The sequence below is a fragment of the Suncus etruscus genome, chromosome 11 (genome assembly GCF_024139225.1).
Source record: "Suncus etruscus isolate mSunEtr1 chromosome 11, mSunEtr1.pri.cur, whole genome shotgun sequence".
Taxonomy (NCBI): domain Eukaryota; kingdom Metazoa; phylum Chordata; class Mammalia; order Eulipotyphla; family Soricidae; genus Suncus; species Suncus etruscus.
Genome location: NC_064858.1, coordinates 91,987,599 through 92,000,338, shown reverse-complemented (window position 1 = coordinate 92,000,338; position 12,740 = coordinate 91,987,599). Strand labels below are relative to the sequence as shown.

General features: G+C 40.0%; 1 protein-coding gene across 1 annotated transcript in view; it reads left to right on the top strand.

Moving 5' to 3' along the window:
• PPM1H (protein phosphatase, Mg2+/Mn2+ dependent 1H) overlaps nt 1-12,740 on the top strand; it is a 301,104-nt gene that overhangs the window by 92,343 nt on the left and 196,021 nt on the right. The gene's annotated exons all lie outside the window — the stretch shown is intronic.

The following is a 12,740-nucleotide window of genomic DNA, read 5'->3' as shown; positions in this document are numbered from 1 at the left end:
TATAATAACACCAGAGATGCACGTCAAATCCTACATAATCTTTTACTTTTTAAAATTTGTAAAATTCCCAAGTGGGAGCAAAAATAAATGGGACTACATTGAAATAAGAACCTGCTGCACCTAAAAGGAAATGATGATCAAGACAAAAAGACTGTATGAAAGAGATTATTTATCTAGCATTCATCAGACAAGACATTAACATTCATGATATACAAAGCACTGGTAGAACCTAACAAGAAAAAAATCCAACTCTATCAGGAAATGAGAAGAGATGAACAAAACATGAAAACAATATTTTCCACATCATTAATCTTCAGGAAGATGCAAATCAAAACAACAATGAGATATCATCTCAGGACATCAAAAAGAACAAGAACAACCAATGCTAGTGTAGATGCAGAGAAAGGGGACGTTCATTCACTGCTGGTAGGAATATAGACTCATCCAGCCTTTAAGATAACAAGATGGACATTTCTCAAAAAACTTGAAATTGAACTCTCTTTCGACTCAGCAATACTGCTCCTAGGAATATACCCTAGGGACCCAAAATTACATTGCAGAAAATGCATCTGAACTCCAGTGGTCATTGCAACACTATCCTTAATTGCCAGAATCTTACCCAAGTGTCCAAAAATAAATGGGTGAATAAAGAAACTGGTACATCTGCACAATGGAATACTATGCAGCTGTTAGGAAAAAATGTATCCCCTGAAATTTGATTATACATAGATAAACATAGAGAGCATCATTCTGAGTGAAACAGTCAGAGGGAAAGGGACAGACATAGAATTATTGCATTTATTTAGGATATATTTTTTAAATATAAGAATAATGCCCAAAGACAATTGAAACATGGGCCAGGAGGTCTAGTCTATGGTAGGAAATTTTCCATAAAGAAAAGGGGGTGCAGTTAAGAAAGAGAAGGTGTTGCATTAAGCTCTTTGGATGGGCTTGGATGAAGGTGGATGGTGATGGAGGTGCATGGAGGCCTTTCTTCTCCAGCCCAGGACCACGTGGCTCTGCAACCCCCTTCAGCTGTCGGGGTGGGGGCGAGGAGAAAATTCACTCAGAAGCAGGCTTCAGGAGATATCAGCTTTATTCATCCCTGGCCAACATGTGTGGCCTATATCATAAACCTATTTAAGCACATGCTATCCTTATCTTGCTCTGCGTCTTAACTTCTTTCAGCCATATCTCCTCCTGCTACTTCTCCGTCCAGGTAAATTCCCTTTTTGCCCCTTAGGCAAAACCTTTTTTAACCTTCCAAGACCTCCCAGAAATGGGAGGATCTTTCTTGTAGGTAAGGTTACACCAGAGGAAATGGGGGGTGTGGTTACATTCTGCCCCTTTCTTTTCTTTTCTTTTCTTTTCTTTTTAAATTAGCAAAATCCAAAGAGCATAGGTTTTCTTGTTTTCCTGGCTTTTTCCTTTAGCCAAAGACGGGTAATATTTCCATAGCAACAACGTAATAAAGTGAAAATTAACATATTAGCCTTTTCCAAAAGCATAACTTTTCTGCAAAATACACCATACACCTGTAACTTAAAATTTTTTTAAAATTTCTACCAAGCACTATCCTGGAACTTTCTAGTTTTTAAACCTAAATCAAGCATGTATTCTGGAACTTTTATGTTCCTATATCCTTACCTTAAACACATAAGCACAAGAACATGTATACAAAATATACATTTTGAAAACAGTCTAAAACATCAAAATACACAGTAAAACATTTTGCAATTGAAAATATTAACTATGGGAAACTGTAAAACACATTTAAATTGGCAAGAAAATGACTTAATCAAGAGATACACCTGAAACAAAGTTAGATGCAGGCGATTTGAAATGAAATTTCTTAGTTGGGCTACACTGTTTTTTCTCCCCTTTTTTAAAAAAAAATTTATATCACTACCTAATATTATTCTATTACCAACACCAATTATCCAGACACTTCTTTTCCCAGGCCGCTCTCACCACGTGGTTTACTTCCATAGTCCCAGGCCCCACAGATGGGTTCGCTCGCACTTTTTCACTCTCCTGATCTGTAGGCCGGGTCCCAGGCTCGCGCTTTTGGCCTGAGCAGGAGCTTTCTGCTGCTTTTTTGCCTCTTGCGAACTTCTCTGCCACAGCTAGGGTGCTACCTGCTGCTGCTGCTGCTGCTACAGCCTTGGAAGAGATCTGCTTGTGTGCTATCAGGGAGGGAGCAGTCTGGTGCCTTTTGCTGAGAGTGATTACCACACTCTGCTGCTGCTGCTCTGCGTATCTTTTTGCCACTGCAGGCGCATTTGGGTGTTCAAATTTAAGGTTATTCAAGCTAAAAGTCCAGTCTGGAGGTCATAAATCAGAAAATCAGTTCGTTCAGTTAAACTTTTTCTTCCTGGTCCGTTTCCAATCAAGGCCCTCCATCAGTATTTGAGTAGGCTGAGGTTTTTGTGTTTTTGTAACAAAGTCTCAGTTCTGGGCCTGGGATGGGAGTGATCCAAGCTTCCATCACCCTTGTTTCATTGGCCTTTGAGCCCCCAGATGGGGTGTCGGCCATCTTTGAAAATGGCTCAACATGGTGGCCCACTGCTTTGGGCTCACTCCATCTGAAAAGAGCCAAAATCAAACTCCAGAACAGAAATCTCACCATGCTGTTTATCTAGGGTTCAAATCCAAATTTGAGCACCATTTGTTGATTAAAATAATAAAGAAGGCCCTTAGGATGAAGTCAGATGGAGGTCAATGTTGATGGAGGCTTTTCTCTGAAATCCCAAGCCACATAGGTTTCTGCAACCCCCAGCCAGTGGGTATCTGGGTTCAGGTAGAGGTGAGTAAATAATCCACAGACAGGTTCCAGGAAATATCATCGTTATTTGCCCTGGCCAATATGTGTGGCTTGTCTCATAACCTTTTATGTTGTATGTCTATTCAGCCCTGCATTGTACTTGTCTCTCAGCCATCTCTGCTCCTGTTACCTCTCCATGCTGGCAAAATCCTTTTTGCCCCTGAGGCCAAACCTTTTATAATCTCCCCAAAACCCCTCCCAGGAATGGGAGGGTCTTGCAAGTAGTTACATGTAAATCCGGGGTAGAGTCACAAGAAGGGATGATTATGACCTTGATAGTTGGAAATGATCACTCTGGACAAGAACTGGGTACTGAAAAAAGGTAGGGATATGTATGATACCCTTTCAGTAACAGTTTTACAAACTATAGAACCTAAAAGGAAAAGGGGGATAAAGAAAAGGAGGGAGGGATAGGAGAGGAAAGATAAAAAGAGAGAGAAAGAGAGAGAGGTCTGCCATAGAGGCAGAGTGGAGGAGAGAATCTGGGCATATTGGTGGTGGGAAATATGCACCGGTAAGGAATGAGTGTTGGAACATTGTATGACTGAAACTCGGTCATCAGCAACTTTGTAACTATATTATCGCAGGGATTCAAATAAAAATAGTAAAAATGAGAAAATCAATACATATTAATAAAAATATCTCTGAAGAATTATGCAAGGCTAAATACAAATTGAAATATTAACAGATATAAGTTATGTACACATATCAGGACACTATTTTCTCTGAGATTGGGATAAAGAAAGTAAAAAAAGTAAAGACCATTCTTGGCTTCTGGGAATTATACAAAAATGAGCCGTGATCTGGATTTGACTGCAGATCAAACCATAGTTTGCTGACCATTCATTGAAAGAGTTTGCTTTGTGATTACGATTTCTAATACTATGTCTCCTGATCTAAAACTAATTTCATGGAGGCCCAGAGATGATTCAGTGGCAAAAAAAAAAAACACTTATTTATAAAACTTAGATGGCAAAGTTTGATCCTTGGTGCTTCTCCAGGCATGGAGCTTAGTGCCAGCTGCTATACTGTTTGGTCTCCTAAAGATGTATGCAAGCTCTGATGCGCCAAGCCAAGTATCTATGAGTACTGTAACTAAAAATACGTGCAAGGATGACAGCTAAAATCTAACACAAGTCCAGCACATTGAGCCGTGCTGAGCATGCCAGCATCACTATGGTGAACATCCCAACCAAAGAAGGAGGTTCTGTGCAAGAACTGCAACTAATTATGTAAACCCCTAGTGAGTGAGTGAGTGAGTGAGATCTACAGTTCAATAGGTGACCCCACCCCCATCACTGTAACAATTTAGAGTTATTTTTTAAAGTAAACGAATTAAATTTCATGCCATGGTTTTGGTCAGCCTCCTTTGATGACCTTCCACAACAATGTACCTCCCATGAATTCAGCCAGTAGAAACCAGTGAGATCTGCTTTTCTTCTCTTTCCTTGCCCAACCTTGTCCCTTTGGTTGCCTTTAGTTTTCTTAGTTTGCTTATCACCTCTCAAGCCCCCACTTTCCATCTTCTTACAACCATTCTGAATAGTTTTTGCTCCCTTTTTCCTCAGGGCTACTATAACAGACTTTAATCTCTGCCTTTGTCATGTAGCCTTACTAATCCTTGGCCATTACTGTCATTTTCCTAAATAATTTTGATTGCATCAGTCCCTGAAACAATCTTAGGTTCTTCCCCTTGGTAATAGGCCCTTTAGGATAAAGCTCCCTTTGAATTCTGTGGTGCTGTTGATTCTAATGTGGCTCCTTCACCAAGCCTGTCCTTTGGTTATACCAAATCCCTGTCTACAGAATTCTCTCTGTTCTCACAGGCTGCTTTTCTATCTGGAGAACCTTTTCTCAGACTGTTGATTTTCTCCTTGTTTCCAGAAGAATGAACTTATGTAAGTTCTTCTGAAAACTTCTTTTGACAACTTTCCCAAACACCTTTTCAGAACTGTTTCTTCCTTTGTGCTCTTAGAGCCTTTGCATTTCATACCTCAAATACAGTGTCCATCCAAGCAAACTAGTTCTGTGTGTGAATGTCACCCTACCAAGTATGACAGGGGACTTCTTAAGCAGAAGTCTTCTTGGCTCCTCTATGCTTAATTAAACAATCGATATTTTAAAGTCATCATTTCAGTCAGTTGTACTGAATTTGTACTACTTTTCTTGACTGATTCATAAATCACAGACTGAAGTTTGCAGAACTAGATTCCTTTGGGGCCAGGCTGATACTCATTTATGTATTAATTTGTTTGCTTATTTTTTTTCTGGGCGGTTGAGGTTATCAAGCAATGGATCTTCCCATCAATTCTCATTAAGCTGTACTGGTAGTAATGTGAGGATTTGGAGATGTGATGCTGCTTGTGTCCTGCAGGGCACTAAGCTTCCAGGACAACACTTGCTAATGACTTGCTAGTGTTCAGAAGCCTCCAGGGCTGTACCTGGGATGCTTAGGGGAGATGTGGTGTGGGAAAGAATACCATGCTTATATGTGCTTTAGCTACTGTACTATTTCTCTGGCTTCCTGGACTGGACATTTAAGTCACAGGGGTAGGCAGAATGAGCTCTGGAGTGAGCCAGGAATGACAAAGCCTATCTTATGGCCAAGCTCCTCTCAAGCTCAACTGATGTCACATAAGAGTGTGACAGGTACAAAACTATAAAGAATCATAATGTAATTATCCTAGTATTTAAATATTGACAAGAAAAATTTCCTTAAATATACTTTGTGGACACACAAAAAGCTTTTAAAATATCAACTTGGGGCCTGAGTGGTGGCACATTGCTGGGCATTGCCTTTCACATGGCTGACTTAGGAAGAACCACGGTTCGATCCTCCAGTGTCCCATATGGGCCCTCAAGCCAGGAGTGATTTCTGAGTGCATCGCCAGAAGTAACACCTGACTGTCACTGGGTATGGCCCCCAAAAAACAAACAATAAAACAAAAACAAAAACAAGTTGTCAGGGCTGAATGTGGCCCTAGGGACCCCAGTTTGCAACTCCTGATTACAACCCCTCATTAGAAGGTATAGCACTCAGTGATGGGAGAAGACGTTTTTGAATATTTTTCTCGCAACTCATATTTCCTTGAGTTTCCCACCATGATGCATCTCCATGTACTGGGATTTAGTCACCCCCACCCCACAATGTGAAGGACAAATACCAGGACACAGTCCATCTGACACTCCCTCTTCCCCCAGCATGACGGATGGCCTTATCTGCCCCTTCTCAACCAGAGGTGGAGGTGGCTGAAACCATCTAGAAGAAGCTATTGCTCTTGATGAATGTTCTGGCAGGTTCTGTTCCTGGCTGGTCCTATTAATGAGTTACAGCCTTAGAGTCCTGGTTAACTGGTACACCAAGAATCAGAACTAGGAATTGGGTTGTCTTTAGGTTCCAGCTTATCTGGAAGGTTACTTCAAAGAATCAATTAATACATTGCTTCCCAGCTTACCTAGAAAAGCAAATCTTTAATAGCTGATATCTATATTTGGTTTCCCATAAATTATTCACTTCCCCAACCAGATTTTTTGCTGTTTCTTAATAAAATATGAAAGTAGTATCTCATTTCAATAGATAATCCTTTATAAATTACTTCCTTCTTCTGATCTAGTAAAATTGTCTGCCACTGTCAGTATAAACTCAGTATCAACTTTTTAAATTAAACTGCTCAAGACACTTCACTTTATTTATAAAAGGAAAATTAATCATTTTTGTACCACGACCACTCCACACACACACTCAGATATAAATGAAATACAAATTCTTGATTTCAGGGTATATGAGGGAAGGAAGGGGAGGGGCAGAAAGGACAAAGGAGTGTTGTTTTATTTAGTATTGTTTTTCTACAGCTCTGGGCCCTGAGCTCCCAAGTCCAAGGACCTGGGCCCCAGACATGGTATCTGGTTGCATCTTTGGCTGGATTCTGAGAGTAGCACATTCATGATGCTGTTGGGTGATGTTCTGTGTACTAGACACTTGCATAGGTGGTTGAGTAATGCAACAACTGTGAAAAGAGGGAGCAAGTGGCCTTCTTTAAGTTCTCTGTTCCGGTTTTGGGAAATGTTGTGCTCTTTTACTTAAAGGCTCTAATGCCTAGAGGTGATCACATGGCCATGCAGCCTTGAGGTACTGTTGCAAAGGGGAGAAAGGAGGAGATTTTCCTGATTTACTTACTGTGATGTTCCATGTTCCTTGACACCAATAGAAGAAACACTAACTTTGCATTTGACAGAGGATGATGATGATGGCTATGACGATGATAAGGATGATGATTCACTTACTCTAGTGAGATTTCACTGAGCGTATTAAGCTTTGCAAAATATTTTTTGGGCCCAGAGAGATAGCATAGCAGTGTTTGACTTGCAAGCAGCCAATCCAGGACCAAAGGTGGTTGGTTCGAATCCCGGTGTCCCATATGGTCCCCCTTGCCTGCCAGGAGCTATTTCTGAGCAGACAGTCAGGAGTGACCCCTGAGCACCGCTGGGTGTGGCCCCCCTCCCCCAAAAAAAAAGAAAAAGAAAAAGAAAAATATTTTTTGTGCTAGAGCATTAAATTCTCATGACTATTCTATCATTGGAGATTTTCACCAGCTTCATTTTAGAGGAACATGCCTTAAAGCACACATTTAGAGATAGTACAGAAGCAAGGTGCTTACCTTACATGTGGCTGGCCTCAGTTCAGCTCATGATACCACATATAGTTACCCAAGCCCCTTCTTGAGTAAGTTCTGAGTACAGAACCAGGAGTAAGCCCTGAAGAGAGTAGTCTCACTGCTGAGAGTAGTCCCAAAACAATAGCAACTACACACACACACACACACACACACACACACACACACATCTCAAAATCAGAAGAGATCAAGTCTAGACCATTGTCCACAATTGAGTCTTCAGTAATTGGCTCAGTGCCTCATGGTCTACAGATGGATAGTGTATTTGTAAAGAATGACTTGACCCCCGTCGAGTGTTTTTGCAGAATACATGACAAGTGGGATTCCTTTAAAAAAATGAAAGTCAGCTGAGATTGTCCTATACAATCTCAAGTTTTCTGTGTTTGTGGCCTTTGTGACAAGGTCTCAATCCTTAATAATTTTTAGGACTGCTTATTTGTCTTAGTGGAAGGAACTTGTTCTGTGTGTGATATTATCAGGTATCTTATAGTTGAGATTTTGAGCAGTTGAGAAGGAAGATAGCTTGGTAACTTAACACGTGAAATTAAAAACAAAACTTCTGGCATTTTATACTTAGATTTTTTTTTGTTATTAACATTTGTAACTAGTCAAAAATTTCATCCAGAGAATGAAGGAAGCAAGTTTTCCAAATGCATGGCAGTAGCGCACAGAATGAAATGTTTTTTTAAAAATAGATTCTGCTATCGCTGTGATCTCACAGTCACATTCACACTTGGTATTCAGGTTAGAGCTTCAAATTGGATCTGACATAGATCATTTTTATTTAGAAGACTTCAAAACCTGTGTTTACTTGTTTTTATAAGTGAGGGGAGAGAATATCTAGATATTGATTTAAATGAAGCAGGTTGATAAGTCAGCACAATCCATAATCAGTTCTTTCTAAAAAAAAAACAGATATTTATAGTAAGAAATTTGATCATTTAAAATATAAGATCCTAGGGCTGGAGAGATAGCACAGCAATGGGGCATTTGCCTTGCTTGTGGCCAACCATGGGAGGGACCCGGTTTGATTCCCAGCATCCCATATGATCCCCCAGCCTGCCAGGGGCGATTTCTGAATGCATAGCCAGGAGTAACCCCTGAGCATCGTTGGGTGTGGCCCAGAAACCAATTAATCAATTAAGTTTAAAAATAAAATAAAATATGAGATCCTAGTTGTAGATTTTGCTTAAAGGCAGTGACTTTAGGATAATATGACTTTATCTTCTGTCTGGATAATAGGTATCTGACTAAGCAGGCTTTCAGGGTTGCCACTGCTTCCCTTCTATAGGTTGACTTTTGTTGTTGTTGTTGTTGTTGTTGTTGTTGTTAACACCTTTCACAGGTCAAACTATCTTCAATCTGAAGTGACAAAACCAAACCACCAGAGACTGTTCATTGACAGTTACCTGGCTCAGATAAGTCATCAATTTCCAGCCCTCTGAATCCATTGCTGATGAGAATATAAACCCAGAAGGAAAGTAAGAGAACCAGGGAGCTTAGGCAGACAGAGCTGGGAACTCAGAAGTGTGTTCACAGCTCTGTCTTGTTTAGTTGTGTGACCTTGTGTAATAAGCCCCAAGTTCCAGGCCTTGGGTTTCTCAAGCATAAAATAAACTCTCCTGGGTTTCTTGCTGAAGTTGAATCAGCTTTGGCACTTCAAATCCACAATACAGACAAAGAGGAGATGAAGCCTATTGAGGGATGGAGAGTCGTGATCTACAAAATTACACTGGCTCTGTGGACAGTTGGAAAATAGCAGTGACAGATGAGTCACTGTGATGTGTCACTATTGAAGATCAACAGTACCTCTTTTCTCCATTTCAGAAAAGACCTGAACACAGCACAACTTGGGCAATGCCAAGTTTCAATGAAACAGCAGCTTGGATTTTGCATAGCAGACAATGGTGGAAACTTAACACAAATTGGTTTTCCCAGTTGAAATTCTTCTTTCGCCTTTCTTGGGGGGGGGGGGGATGTTCCTGTGGGAGATTATAGGTTTCTAATATCACCTTCCAGAAAAATATCCATTCTAAACAAGTTGCTTGGGAAATGACTCCTAGTAACTAGAAAGAGCAGACAATACATTGGACTTCCAACTACAGTCTGCTGTGGTTTCCCCTAGAATAGGTAAGCCAAGGAATCTGAAGATAAAATGATTCTTTATTAGAACTTCAGCTGCAAACCTTGGGGATCAGCCCAGGCCTCTCTATAAAGAGGAAATTGAAACAAACTACCTTTCTCTGATGCTTCTCAGTCTTTTCCAGGAGCCTGAGAGGCAAGAAAAGAATTCTTCATCCTCATTGTCAGTACCAGAGCTCTCTTCATCACCTTCTGTTTTGCTCTACCTGCCATAGAGTCCACATATGTGTCAGAAGACATTGGTTTAGGGGTCAGGGTAGGCCTCATTTTGAATCTCAGTTGCACAATTTCAGGCTGAGGAAAGTGCTTTGTGAGGTCACTAGAACAATATTTTTCAAACTATAAGCAACACTTCTAAAAAAAACATGGGGCTAGAATGAGAGTACAGAAGATAGAGTGTTTGCTTTGCACACAAATGAATCAGGTTCAATCTCCAGCACTCCATATAAATGCCTGAGCCTGCCTGAAATGATCCCTGAGTCCTGGGCTTTGCTGGATTTGGCCCTCAGCCCACTCCACCCCCCCAAAACACAAGAAGCTATATAAGATAATATGTATAATGATTAAAAATAGACATTCATATGTAAAAATAAACACAAGTGGAATTTATGGTAAACCAAGTAAGTATGATGACTTATGTAGAAATTTTAAATCAGGGAAAAGACTGTGATGGCCTTTTTTTCTTAGAGCATATACAAATAATTGCAAATAGTAACCTTTCTAAACAGGTTTTCCAATCAAGGAAAATATAAATGATTTGCAATGTCAGCCTGCCCTTCAATATAAAAACTAGCCTGTATTTGTTCACATATGACAGTCAAACTAAATGATATTCCCTTACCAGGGACCTTGTTGGGTTTGGGGGATTTGGGGTTTTTTTTGGGGGGGGGTCTGTTTATTTAGTTTGGAGGCAAGACCCAGCAGTGTTCAAGGCTTATTCCTAACTCTGTGTTCAGGGATCACTCCTAGAGTGTTCCAGATACCATATGGGGTGGCGGAGATTGAACCTGGGTCGGCCATGTACAAGGTAGATGCCCCATCCCACTCTACTTTCACTCTGACTCTACTAAGTAGCCTTGTGGAGATGAGAATCTATACCTCAGTACCACAAGTCCTCAGAATGGCCTCAATGCCTATGGGTAGTACTGGGGTTTGAATTTATAGCTCTGTACTAAGCTGAACACAAGGCATCAAGCCACTGAGCTATCACTTGCCCCCCCAGGAATGCATTTTTAATTTTTGGAAATTTTTCAGAATGCCAATACAGTTAAAAAATCTAGTCAAAAGTCAGTGTGAAGACCTCCACCATATCCCAATGTTTGGTAGAAGAGTCCTTGAAACCAACACCTTCAGGCTTTGAAACATTCACTTCCCATTTGTTCTATATCTTGCTAGCTTTTAGACATGTATATGTGTGCGTTTACTTGCTTTTGTATTTTATTCATTTTGGTTTTTATGGGGTAGAGGGAGGACAACACTGGCTGTGGGAATGCCCCTGATTCAATGTCACTGTGTACCTGAAATATTACTGTGAAAGATTTGTAATTCACTTTGGTCAAAATAAAAATTATTAAAAGAAAAAAAAGACCATATTGGGGCCAGAGAAATAGCATGGAGGTAGGGCATTTGCCTTTTATGCAGAAGGATGGTGGTTCGAATCCCAGCATCCCATATGGTCCCCCGAGCCTGCCAGGAGGGATTTCTGAGCGCAGAGCCAAGAGTAACCCCTGAGTGCTGTCGGGTGTGACCCAAAACCAAAAAACAAACAAACAAAAAAACTATATAAACAGCTTAAAATGCACATGAAAAAATGTGACTTTTGTGTCCTTTTACATAGTTGGCAGCATGTTGAAAGGATAGGATTCTGCATTCGCTGTCAGGAGAGTGAGTTTCAGTTCAGCTTTTGCTGCTAAGTCGCCAAGAAATCTGAGAATACTGTATAACCAATTCAAGTTTAAATTTCTTATGTTATAAAACAAAGGCTGGAAATTAGAGGGACTATATGGTAAACTGTAGTGTTTTATAAACATGGATGTTTGATTAAGGATTTTATGGAAATTGTGGTCTCAGTTTTAACTTTGGGAATAATTTTCTTTTAAAGTAAGCTATCAGTATTGCTCAATTTTGTGTTAAGTACTTGTTAGTAAAATTTGGAATTTTTTATTTTAAAACACAGAATAAAGAAATCTCAGGTCTGCAGTCAGATTGGCAGTCTGTATGTCAGTTGCTTGTTTCGTAGTTGTGTATGAGTTGAATAAGATGTTACATTTGGGGAAATAGGTGAAGGTGCAGGGGAAGTTATGCTGCTTTTGTAATTTTGAGTTTGTTTCAAAATCTAACAACACAAAAAAGCATTTGTGCAAAAGGACATTTGCACATTATTCACTGCAATACCTAGCGTAGTAGCTAGGATATGGAATTAAAAATCCAAATGTCCAACAATGATGAGTGTATTATGAAGGTGGATACATATACAAAATGGAATACTATGCAGCTGCAAGGAACGGTGAAATCATGTGATTCCCTGCAACTTGGATGAAACTGGAGGATATCATGTTCAGTGTAGTGAGTCAAAAGAAGGACGAACTATACCTGATTTTCCTTATTGGTAGTATATAAAATAATAGGACAAGGAAATGCAAGGTATCAAGTGGAGATGCCTATGTTACCAGCTAGGTAACCTAGGTAATGAGCAGTGGCCACGGGCTTCAGCTACATTGGCAGTGTAGAGATGAAGCATGCATATATATAAACAACAGAGCCAACAACACTCCAAACTATAATTATTTAACTTAAAAATGTTTCTGCCAATGGAAACAGATTGGAGGGGTAGGAGGAAATCTAGGGACATTGGTGGAGAGAAGACATTAGTGATAGAATATTTATTGGAATATTGTCTGCCTAAAACTCTTACTGTGAACAACTTCATTAATCACAGTGCTTTTATTTTTTTTTTTTAAATAATATGTAAGGGTCAGAGCAATAGCACAATAGATAAGGTGCTTGCCTTGTACTCGGATGACTTGGATTCATTCCCCAGCATCTCATTTGGTCCCCCAAGCCTGTCAGGAGTATCCATGAGTGCTGCCAGGTGTGGCCAA